The sequence below is a fragment of the Bombina bombina genome, chromosome 2 (assembly GCF_027579735.1).
Source record: "Bombina bombina isolate aBomBom1 chromosome 2, aBomBom1.pri, whole genome shotgun sequence".
Taxonomy (NCBI): Eukaryota; Metazoa; Chordata; class Amphibia; order Anura; family Bombinatoridae; genus Bombina; species Bombina bombina.
In genome coordinates, this window is record NC_069500.1 from 355,933,717 (window position 1) to 355,947,199 (window position 13,483).

Genomic DNA, 13,483 nt, shown 5'->3' on the forward strand with positions numbered 1-13,483 from the left:
TGTAATTTTTATTATTAATATTATATATATATCGGATACTGTTAGTTCATGTAAAATACATATGTATAACCTATATATCTATAGGAATAGATATGCAGGTATAGGTATACAAGATATATATCAGCGCTGCGGAATCTGTTGGCGCTCTACAAATACCTGATAATAATAATACTGTGTGTGTGTGTGTGTATATGTGTATATATATATATATATGTATATGTATATGTGTGTGTGTATATATATATATATATATATATATATATATATATGTATATGTGTGTGTGTACAATTAAAAGTACATTGTTCTATATGTGAAGAATATTGGAATGTGACATTTTCACACTGTCGTTTTATCGTGCATGTATAGGTGTTAAGCTTCTGTCTAGGGAAGTTGACGCACAAGCGCATATAGTGCTTCACTTATAATCTAACCCCAAGTCGGTTACAAGCTAAATTACAGTAACAGTATACAGGCGTACCTCTGAGATATTGCGGGTTTGTTTCCAGACCACAGTTAAAGTGAATGTAAATTTTGTTGAACCAGTGACCGGTTTTTAATAATCCTATTAAAAACAGGGAAAAAAAGTGTTTTTTAGTTAAATGTAACTTTTATATGCACTGGTAAAGAAAAAAGAAAATAATTAGTGTGACTCCCTTTATTGCTATATTCACTTAAAGGGACAGTCTACACCAGAATTGTTATTGTTTTAAAATATAGATAATCCCTTGTTTACCCATTTCCTAGTTTTGCATAACCAACATAGTTTATATTTATATAATTTTTACCTCTGTGATTATCTTGTATCTAAGCCTCTGCAGACTGCCCCTTTATTTCAGTTCTTTTGACAGACTTGCAGTTTAGCCAATCAGTGATGGCTCCCAGGTAACTTCACGTGCACGAGCACAGTGTTATCTATATGAAAAACATGAACTAACACCCTCTAGTGGTGAAAAACCTGTTAAAATGCATTCTTAAGAGGCGGCCTTCAAGGTCTAAGAAATTAGCTTATGAACCTCCTAGGTTAAGCTTTCAACTAAGAATACCAAGAGAACAAAGAAAAATTGGTGATAAAAGTCAATTGGAAAATTGTTTAAAATTACATGCCCTATCTGAATCATGAAAGTTTTTTTTTTTTTTTTACTAGACTTTGCGGAATGAGTGCCCAGTTTTTAAAAATCCTATTAAAAACAGGGGCACTTTCATTCATCAAACTTTACATTTCACTGGTAAATACTTACCTTTTCTTCGTGAAAGCCGCTCCAGCGATTCCCCCGCCCGTCGCATGACGATCCCGGCCTTCCTCCAATCACGGCATTACTTTAGGCAATAATTCCCCCGGGGGTAAGCAGTGATTGGAGGATGCCGGAATCGTCATTGCTGACGTATGAAGAGGGTTCATATGACGGGCTGGAGAAGCGCTGGAGCCGCTTTCAAAAAGGAAAAGTAAGTATTTTAACAAAACCAGTGAAATGTAAAGTTTGATGAATGAAAGTGCCCCTGTTTTTTTAAATAGGATTTTTATAAACTGGGCACTCATTCCGCAAACTTTAAGTGAATATAGCAATAAAGGGAGTCACACTATTTTTTTTCTTTCCCAGTGCATATAAAAGTTACATTTACACTATAATGTATATAGGTTAAGCAATGTACATATCTTAACTAAAAAATACATTTTTCCAAAAAATGCTAACCTTCAGTGAGTCATAATCTGTTTGCTTGTGGGGTGTGTATGTACCGGTATATATGTATGTATGTGTTTAAAACTTAAAGGGCCAGTAACCCCACTAAATAAGGTTATATAATAACATTAGCCTAGCGCCACGTTTCTAAAGCAGAGTATAGGAAATATATTTACCTACGAAAATCTATTTTTCAGAACCCCGCTTCTGGCTCTACTGAGCGGGTCTGTTTTTTACCTAAGCACATCAGGCACGCTGTTTAGTCACAGCACGCCCAATCGCACCATTAAACTGAATGTAGCTCGTTCCCGCTTGGGTATGGTAGCGAGAGCGCGCTACATTCGGTTTAATGGCGCGATTGGGCGTGCTGTGACTAGACAGTGTGCCTAATGCGCTTAGGTAAAAAACAGACCCGCTCAGTATTATATATATTGGTGGGGTTACTGGCCCTTTAACTTTTAATAATTCTACAAGATAAAAAGAAATAGTAACATAAAAACACAAAGGCACGCTCTCCTATACTTCAAAATTGTATTTACTGTAGCCAAGTGGGGGGTAATTGTGGGTCACGGGGTGACCAAGTATATTAAATAGTACATACACTACTAATTGGACTGTCTAAGAGTACCAAATGATCCACATCTGCTACTGGGTGTAACACTAACTAATTGTATTCCACCGTAAGGAGTGAACACTATTTAGTATCAAGAAGTAATGCCTAAATAGGCTATATTGTGGAGGATATATATGGGAGCAAATATTTCCCAACCATATACAGGGAGTGCAGAATTATTAGGCAAATGAGTATTTTGACCACATCATCCTCTTTATGCATGTTGTCTTACTCCAAGCTGTATAGGCTCGAAAGCCTACTACCAATTAAGCATATTAGGTGATGTGCATCTCTGTAATGAGAAGGGGTGTGGTCTAATGACATCAACACCCTATATTAGGTGTGCATAATTATTAGGCAACTTCCTTTCCTTTGGCAAAATGGGTCAAAAGAAGGACTTGACAGGCTCAGAAAAGTAAAAAATAGTGAGATATCTTGCAGAGGGATGCAGAACTCTTAAAATTGCAAAGTTTCTGAAGCGTGATCATCGAAACAATCAAGCTGTACAGGGAGTGCAGAATTATTAGGCAAGTTGTATTTTTGAGGGTTAATTTTATTATTGAACAACAACCATGTTCTCAATGAACCCAAAAAACTCATTAATATCAAAGCTGAATAGTTTTGGAAGTAGTTTTTAGTTTGTTTTTAGTTATAGCTATTTTAGGGGGATATCTGTGTGTGCAGGTGACTATTACTGTGCATAATTATTAGGCAACTTAACAAAAAACAAATATATACCCATTTCAATTATTTATTTTTACCAGTGAAACCAATATAACATCTCAACATTCACAAATATACATTTCTGACATTCAAAAACAAAACAAAAACAAATCAGTGACCAATATAGCCACCTTTCTTTGCAAGGACACTCAAAAGCCTGCCATCCATGGATTCTGTCAGTGTTTTGATCTGTTCACCATCAACATTGCGTGCAGCAGCAACCACAGCCTCCCAGACACTGTTCAGAGAGGTGTACTGTTTTCCCTCCTTGTAAATCTCACATTTGATGATGGACCACAGGTTCTCAATGGGGTTCAGATCAGGTGAACAAGGAGGCCATGTCATTAGATTTTCTTCTTTTATACCCTTTCTTGCCAGCCACGCTGTGGAGTACTTGGACGCGTGTGATGGAGCATTGTCCTGCATGAAAATCATGTTTTTCTTGAAGGATGCAGACTTCTTCCTGTACCAATGCTTGAAGAATGTGTCTTCCAGAAACTGGCAGTAGGACTGGGAGTTGAGCTTGACTCCATGCTCAACCCGAAAAGGCCCCACAAGCTCATCTTTGATGATACCAGCCCAAACCAGTACTCCACCTCCACCTTGCTGGCGTCTGAGTCGGACTGGAGCTCTCTGCCCTTTACCAATCCAGCCACGGGTCCATCCATCTGGCCCATCAAGACTCACTCTCATTTCATCAGTCCATAAAACCTTAGAAAAATCAGTCTTGAGATATTTCTTGGCCCAGTCTTGACGTTTCAGCTTGTGTGTCTTGTTCAGTGGTGGTCGTCTTTCAGCCTTTCTTACCTTGGCCATGTCTCTGAGTATTGCACACCTTGTGCTTTTGGGCACTCCAGTGATGTTGCAGCTCTGAAATATGGCCAAACTTGTGGCATCTTGGCAGCTGCGCACTTGACTTTTCTCAGTTCATGGGCAGTTATTTTGCGCCTTGGTTTTTCCACACGCTTCTTGCGACCCTGTTGACTATTTTGAATGAAACGCTTGATTGTTTGATGATCACGCTTCAGAAGCTTTGCAATTTTAAGAGTGCTGCATCCCTCTGCAAGATATCTCACTATTTTTGACTTTTCTGAGCCTGTCAAGTCCTTCTTTTGACCCATTTTGCCAAAGGAAAGGAAGTTGCCTAATAATTATGCACACCTGATATAGGGTGTTGATGTCATTAGACCACACCCCTTCTCATTACAGAGATGCACATCACCTAATATGCTTAATTGGTAGTAGGCTTTCGAGCCTATACAGCTTGGAGTAAGACAACATGCATAAAGAGGATGATGTGGTCAAAATACTCATTTGCCTAATAATTCTGCACTCCCTGTAGTTAGTGTGCCCAGTGCGGTTAAAAAAAATAATATATATATATATATATACATACATACATACATACATACATACATACATACATACATACATACACACACAAATAGATTACACACATATTATATATATATATGTATATATATATATATTATTACACACACAAATATATATGTGTGTGTGTATATATTTTTTATATATGTATTAGATTAGATTCCTGTTAATGTCATTGTTCAAAGTATAAAAACAAAGACAACAAAATGTAATTAAGTATCTTACCCATACATAACAAAATGTACTATAAAATGGTAAATACGAATGAGTAGACTGAAGTTTGAGATGTGCAATAAGTGAAATATGTGCAAAATAATCATTCTGGCACAAAAAATGTTAATGCTGATAAAAAAGTAATAACCCACAATAAGACAATATGTAAAATACATAAATTAGTGCAATAAGTATGTGATATGTAGTATATGATAAAGTAAGAATTCTCAGAAATGTACACTATACAGGTAATTAGTGCAGAACCCCCCCCCCAAAAGGGCAATTAAAAGGTGTTTTATAATATAGATAGCAAACAGTAAGTACATCAGAAATATACAGTATATGTGTAGTGTGTATAAAAACAATAAGGGACAATTAAGTCCTATATACTAGTCATGAGTTAGCATGGCAAATAGAAAAGTGTGAAGTGCAGAATAAGCAGCAATTGGATTCCAAAATTATTCAATATAAGATTAAAAATAAAGTCAATGACGGGGGCGGAGCCGGCACTGGATAGTGATGGCCGCACATTAGGTGAGCTCCGGTGCTTCAGCCCGAGAAAGTACAATGCAAGCCCTTAAAACCTGGCTCTCTCGCCTAATAAACACAGTTTTATTACGCCACAACTAAGCTAGAACAAAGACTGACTACTGAAAGACCGTTTCTGTGAGTTACGTGATTTGGCAGACACCTCCTAATAATCACAGGCCCTGTGTCACTAACCGGAACGGTAAACTGCATGAAGGTATTCTACACTGTATGGGCTTTTACCGCTTGAGTCGCAAGCAAGAAAGAGGACTCACACTGAGTAAGCGATGCTGTTGTGAGTGGTAGTCGGCCTGTTACTGCACACAAGGGAATCCTGATCGCCGATGCCGAGCGCCATCTTGGTGAGTCATACGCACTTAGGATTACAATGAGGCCTGCCCAGCCCGCGCTGAACATAAAGTAAAGCAGACATAAAGACATAAGGTCAGATTGAATAGCTCACCTTGCAGCGCGATTTACAAAGGGGATTTTGCAGACAAGGGCATTGTGGATGCATACCAATAAAAAGACAGACTTTGGTAATAACCTGAATAGAGACACAGAATACCCAGCGCATGTTTGGCACAAACAGAGCTTACAGGAGATTTTCTCTCATACTCAGTATATCCAGAAATGAAGGGGTATATGTTCAACTATTTAGGCTTATCGATGGGCCCCTCTAACAAAAACCTAGAACAAATGTTAAGTTAATCTATGCCCTTCCGGTAGGGATTGCACTGAAGCTGAAAATGTTTAAATAAGAAAATTGCAAGAATCTACATGAGAATACAGATCTAATTCTTTCATAGCTGTATTTGACATGCAGCATTATTAACACTGAGGCTAGAATCTATTATGCATTAACACAGGGGGAATCTCTGTCTATAACCCAGCTGATAATATATGCAATCACAATCTCAACAAGATATTTGCTCCTATTGCTGTGGCTGGCTGAAAATCTATATGTCTTGCTGCTGCCAACTGTACTGAGGCATTATTTACAGAAATTAACACACATTTAGAGCAAACTTCAAAAGCCACAGTGACACCTGCAATCAAAATGTCGCCAAAAAAAGATCCACAAAAAGTTAAACAAAAAAAAAATGGGAACAGAAGTAATCCTTCAATGGATAAATACCTTAAAGCAGCAGCTTTACCCACACCACTAGATGACCCCATTACACCGCAAAAATCTCAATTCCTACATTCATCTAGCTCCTCTGACTCTGCTTCAGATGGGGAAGACAACATGGTCTCTATTCCACAATCAGTGATCTCTTCTATACCATCAAAGCAAGATTTTTCTTCACTCATTACTCAAGTTAAACAGTGTATTAAAGATGAAATATCAGAGTTGAAAAGAGATATCACAGAAATAGGGAATCGAGTTAATGTTTTGGAAGAACATGTTCAGGAACATGATTTATGCATTTCAAAAGTGAATGATCATCTGGACCTTCAAGACCAAACTGTCCGTCAGTTAGAAGATAAAATAGAGGACTTAGAGAATAGGTCCAGAAGGCAAAACATCAGGATACGTGGTATCCCGGAAACAGTCGACTCTTCAACTCTACAAGAATACCTACAATCCTTATTCTCTCAGCTCAGAGATCCTACAGATAATTCTGAAGTAGGAATAGACAGAGCCCATCGTGCCTTAAGATCCAGACCCCCTGAAGCGGCACCTCCCAGAGATGTGATCATAAAAATAACAAATTATCAAATGAAGGAGCGCCTCATGACAGCAGCTAGAGATAAGAGACCTATACAAAAAGATGGAGCTACTTTGCAATTCTTCGCTGACTTATCGGCCAGAACTCTGGCCAGGAGAAAAGAACTCTCAATCCTCACAAAACATCTTCAAGCCAGAAACATACCCTATAGATGGGGTCATCCTTTCCAACTCACAGTCATCTGGAAAAATAGGAGAGCAATTTGCTCATCTATCACAGAAATCGAAGACTTCTGCAGGAAGCTGGAAATCCCTTCACCAGATGGGGACACTGTTAATGGACAGGACTCCACTGCCACTTCTATCTCACAAACAACCCCGCTACCGCAACGTAAGGAGTGGCAGATGGTTCGCAGTGGACGAACAAAGAACCCTTCTTCCTCAGACTTCAAAGCCTGAACTGGTGGACAGTATCCTTTTATAATAAAAAAAAAAAGAAAAAAAAAAAGAAGATTCTCTGGGTGTTTTAGGTTACCAGAGTGAGAAAAGCCTCACGCATATTAATAAAAGAGACCTCAGGATGGCTTCAAAGGTCTTACTATGAACACTAGTTATTCGTATCTTAAGATCTCATGCCAACTGAAAAACTGACAGGTTAGATAGAATGTTATATGCATAGCTGTACTTCGAGGGCTGAATGTTTTCCTCCCAGGAATTCATTGCTATTTCCCTCTATTGTTTATATAGAGTTAAAAATGTTTATGTTTTTCATGTTTTAATGTTCTATTGTTTTGTTATAGTTTTTTTTGTTAGACTATTTATAGGTTTCATACTGCAGAGACGAAACACCATTTCCGGGATCAATATGTTATATGAGAACAGAGTAGGAGCTGATAAGGTAACACCATGACAGATAAAAATATTCATTTTGTCACACAAAATGTAAAGGGTTTCAATGTCCCTAATAAAAGATCGCTAGCTATGAGAGACATAGCACAAAAGGGAGGGGAGATCATAGGTTTGCAGGAAACACATTTCAAAAGAGGCTCCATCCCCAAATATTTCTATAATAACTTCTCTCAACACTTCCATAGCTCTCACCCTAAGAAAAAGATAAATGGGGTCAGCATCCTCATACGTAGCTCCATACCCTTCCAATTAATTGATCAGAAAAAAGACACAGATGGCAGGTTCCTGACTACAAAGTAGTCACGCTCGTTAATATCTACGCTCCCAATCAAAAACAAGCAGCCTTTTATAAATCAATAATACCTCTAATACAAGACATACAAAAGGGACAACTGATAGTTATGGGTGATTTTAATCTGCCTTTAAATCCTAAATTAGACAGCTCCAACCCAAATATACACATTGCACATAACAAACTTAAAGCCATGTGGAATCTTGTTAAGACACTTGGACTACATGACCCCTGGAGAGTAGCCAACCCAGTACGGAGAGATTACACCTTTTTTTCCAGTCCAAATAAATCCCATTCAAGGATTGACTATATTTTTCTCGATCACATTACCCTATCCCACGCAATTACAACGAATATTACACACACTGCATGGTCAGACCACTCTATGGTCAGATGCTCTATCAATTGGCCATCAGCCCCAATCAGAGAATTCAGTTGGAGATTAGACGAATCATTGCTTCTAGATCCAGAGACACATAAGACTCTGGAAACTGAATTACAAGAATTTTTTCATAGAAATGTCCAAGAAGATATGCCACCAGCAACAGTGTGGGAAACACATAAAAGTTACATAAGAGGCTTACTGATCCAAATTAGAGCCAAAAAAATAAAAAAACAGAGGGAGGAATATCAACACATTGCCAAGGAAATCTCACAACTAGATTACTTACACAAACTCCATCCACAAAATGATTCTATTTTCCAACAATTAAAATTTTACAGATCAAAATTAACTTCTCACCTACATATCAAAGCCCAAGGAATAGCTTTCAAACTTAAACAGAAATTTTATAGTGAGGCTGGGAAACCTGGCAGACAGTTGGCTAGACTACTTAAAACCAAACAAGCAAAAACTTATATTCATACAATTAATAACTCTAGAGGGGAGAAAGTAGAAGATACCAAACAGATAGCAGACACATTTAAACAATATTACCACACACTATATAACCTCTTCCCTAACAGGTCCCAAATAGATCACAAAAATAAATGCAATGAATATTTAAAGACAGTTAAGGTCCCAACCATTTCAGAAAAGGACAGTGAACTGTTACAGGCACCAATAAGCCATAAGGAAATCAGCGATGCAATAAAGTCATTAAAACCTGAAAAAGCACCTGGCCCAGACGGGTTCTCGGGTTCTTACTATAAACTATATTCACATATATTGACACCCCACCTACTAAATACATTTCAACAAATAGACAAAGGAGACGACCTACCGGAAACAATGTTACAAGCAGTTATCACAGTCCTTCCCAAACCGGGGAAAAAGCCCAACACCCCAGCTAATTTTCGACCCATTTCTTTACTGAACCTTGATCTAAAAATTTTTGCCAAGGTCCTGGCCTCTAGGCTAAACATTCTTCTCCCATCATTAATCTCTCCAGACCAAGTGGGTTTTGTGCCGCGGAGAGAGGCCCGGGACAATACTGTGAAACTTTTAAACATTATAGAATTTATCAATAAGAACAAAATACCTTCAGTGCTATTATCAACGGATGCTGAGAAAGCGTTCGATAGACTAGATTGGACCTTTCTGGAATCAGTACTCACCAAATTTAACATACCAAAGGCATTTATAAACAAAATTATGGCCCTATATTCCTTCCCCACAGCCCAAATTAGAATAAATGGTACTCTTTCTGAACAATTTGAAATCCGAAATGGTACCCGACAGGGCTGCCCACTGTCCCCTTTACTATTTATTTTATCACTAGAAATTTTTGCATGTAAAATTAGACTAAACGAAAACATTGGAGGTATAATTGTTAAAAACAGAGAATATAAGCTATCCATGTTTGCAGATGACGTTCTGATGTCTCTGTCAAATCCCTTGAGGTCTCTCCCCGCAGTGCAGAAGGAATTGAAAGGGTATGGAGAAGTATCAAACTTTTCAGTAAATACTAATAAATCGGAACTTTTGCCACTACATATTCCCCAAAACACTATCACTACTATACAAAATAAATGTGATTTCGCGATTCAGACGAAAGCCATAAAATATTTGGGTATACATTTAACAAGCAGTCTGGACTCAATTCGCACTATTAACTACACTAGGCTATTACAAACAATCTCTACTCAGGCCTCATCCTGGATGTCTAAAAATATATCTTGGATAGGGAGAATGAATACGGTTAAGATGGTACTCCTGCCAAAAGTCTTGTATATATTACAAACCTTACCCTTACCACATACTCTCATATACATACGAAAAATACAGAAAATAATGAACAGCTTTATATGGAAAGGGAAACCGCCAAGAGTATCCAAAATCTCACTGTATGCTAATAAAGACTCGGGAGGACTGGGAGTCCCTAATATATTATTATATAAACAAGCTATTTCCCTACAAAGAATTTTAGAATGGAGTAGAAATAATGGTTGTGACTCTAAACACTGGATACAATTAGAACATGACATCTCAGGGGTACCCCAACTAGGAGGTATGTGCTGGTTACCTACAGCTTTAGCTAAATCTCAGAACACTTTCACAGCCACTGTAGTGTCGACTATAACGGATTGGATATACATCCGAGATAGATATAAGGGAATATCCAGTGCCCATTCACCCTTGACACCAATTATAGCTAACCCAGAGTTTCTAGAAGGCCAGAATCATAATACAGAGGGTGACAATAGTCTAAAGGGTCACATTCCAGTCACAATATTACTCAGAAAGGAGAAATTGTTGCCTATTGATGACCTACAGGAAATGGGTGGTCGGTTTTTTAGTCAGTGGATGAGGTACCATCAGACACGCCACTACATCATGACACACAGGAACAGAACAATGTTGACAAGGCCCTTAACGATATTTGAACAGATGTGCCTATCTAGCTTTACACCAAAAGGGATTATCTCCTCTATGTATAAACTGTTGCTCTCAGCCACAAAACCCAACCCTCATAATTATGTGAAAAGTTGGGAGAGAGATCTACTGGGACCCCAAGACCCTAAGATATGGGAAAATATATTTAGGACCATAGCTCACTCAGCACACACTACTGCAGCTTTAGAAACAAATTACAAAGTATTGTTTCGTTGGTATCTAACACCAAATAGAATGAAACATCTCTTTCCCTTAGCTAATGAAAAATGTTGGAGATGTAAGGAGGAAGTAGGCACTATGGGCCACATCTGGTGGTCATGTCCTACAATAAACACATATTGGGGAAAGATAATAGATTAAATAAATCTGGCTTTAGCCTGCGATGTTGCCCTTTCACCCCAAAACTGTCTATTCAATATGTTAATTAATATTAAATGTAAAATAAGAAGGAACCTTGGTCATATTATGCTTAATTCAGCTAAGCAGCTCCTAGCAGCTGCGTGGCGAACTGACAAGATCCCTACAATAGATGAGTGGAGGGAAAGGGTGAAAGGAGCCCTGTTGCTAGAAAGATATTATTATTTTAAAACAAACCAGTTGGCAACATACAACGACATGTGGTTTTACTGGGAGTCTTATTTCGGAGCTATTAAACAACTTTAAACACATATAGATAACAAGTTCTTTAGCTACCTGACTAGCCAATCCCGAATACTAGCTAGATGAGAACAAGACAAGGCGCTCTCTGCAGGAAGTAGTTGTTTCGAGTTTTTTGTTATATTGATGTTATTGTACTCACATGTTAATACTAATGCTAACGCTGTGATCATGACTAAATCAAACTCCAGAATCTTATCAAAGTAGTAATTCTAATTGTGTAAGAGGACCTAGATCACAACAGCTGTAATATTAGAATGAACTAATGACTTTGAGTTTGTTTCTTCTCTCATTGATATGTCAAGAAATATGTAATCACAGCGCTGATGTTGCACTTTTTGATTTTGTATTGGTTTTATCCATAAAAATTTCAATAAAAAACTAATAAAGAAAAACAATTAAACCTAAAAAAAAATAAAAAAAATAAATAAATAAAATAAAGTCAATGACAGGTTTAGAAAGTAAAAAAATAAAATAAACTAGAGGTTTGTGTTTAACAAAGTAACAACTCTGGGGAAAAAACTATTCCGTAGCCTGTCTTTCTTGCCATACAGACTCCTATATCGCCTCCCAGATGGTAAAAGGGCAAACAATCCATGACTAGCATGGGAAGAATCTTTAATGATACAGCAAGCCCTTTGGAGACTACGACTATGCTGGAGATCCTCAATAAGGGGTAACTGAACACCAATGATATAGTGGGCTGTCTTTACCACCCGTTGCAGAGCTTTTCAGTCAGAGTTATTACAATTACCGTACCATACTGTAATACAATTGGTGAAAATACTCTCAATGGTACAACGGTAGAAATTGACCAGAATCTGAGGGGACTAATGAGCTTTCTTCACTTTCCTTAAAAAATAAAGTCGTTGTTGCGCTTTCTTCACCAGAGTAGAAGTATTCAATGTCCAAGACAGGTCTTCAGAAATCTGAATTCCCAGAAATGTAAAGTTTGACACACGTTCTACCTCAGATCTGTTTATGTAGATGGGTATTGTATACAGCGTTTGGTGTTTCTATAATCAACAGTGATGTCTTTGGTCTTCTTGATATTGAGATCCAGGTTATTTTCAGCGCACCATGTCACCATGTGCTTTACCTCCTCCCTATAGGCTGTCTTATTGTGGTTACTAATCTGGCCTACTACAGTAGTATCATCTGCAAATGTAATGATGTTATTGGACACAAACTTAAGCAAACAATCATAGGCGAAGAGAGAGTATAGTAATGGCCTCAATACACAGCCTTGTGGAACACCGATGTTAAAGGGATACTAACCCCACATTTTTTTTCTTTCATGATTCAGATAGAGCATGCAATTTTTAGCAACTTTCTAATTTACTCCTATTAATTTTTCTTCGTTCACTTGCTATCTTTATTTGAAAAAGAAGGCATCTAAGCTTCTTTTTTGGTTCAGTCTCTGGACAGCACTTTTTTTATTGGTGAATGAATTTATCCACCAATCAGCAAGAATAACGCAGGTTATTCACCAACAATGGGCCGGCATCTAAACTTACATTCTTGCATTTCAAATAAAGATACCAAGAGAATAAAGAAAATTTGATAATAGGTGTAAATTATAAAGTTGCTTAAAATTGCATGCTCTGTCTATCTGAATCACAAAAGAAAAAAATTGGGTTCTGTGTCCCTTTAAGGATCAGAGTAGAAGAGGTGTGATTGCCTATTCTAACTGACTGGGGTCTATTAGTCAGAAAATCCAGGATCCAGTTACAGAGCATGGTGTTAATCCCAGGTCATGAAGTTTAGCAACCAATTTTGCAGGATAACAGTATTGAATGCTGAACTAAAATCAATGAACCGCATCTTTACATAGGTGTTATTGTGATCCAGATGGGTCAGGGCAAAATGTAGTGCCGTAGAAATAGCATCTTCTGTTAGGGAAAGAAGGGGTATATGCACTCTCACCAGCTACCATCAACTGCCAGGGTGCTCTATAGGAAAATTCAT

General features: G+C 37.8%; 1 protein-coding gene across 1 annotated transcript in view; it reads left to right on the plus strand.

The window, feature by feature from the left end:
- The window catches only part of TMEM120B (transmembrane protein 120B), a 195,811-nt gene that overhangs the window by 55,805 nt on the left and 126,523 nt on the right, over positions 1-13,483 (plus strand). The window lies entirely within an intron of this gene.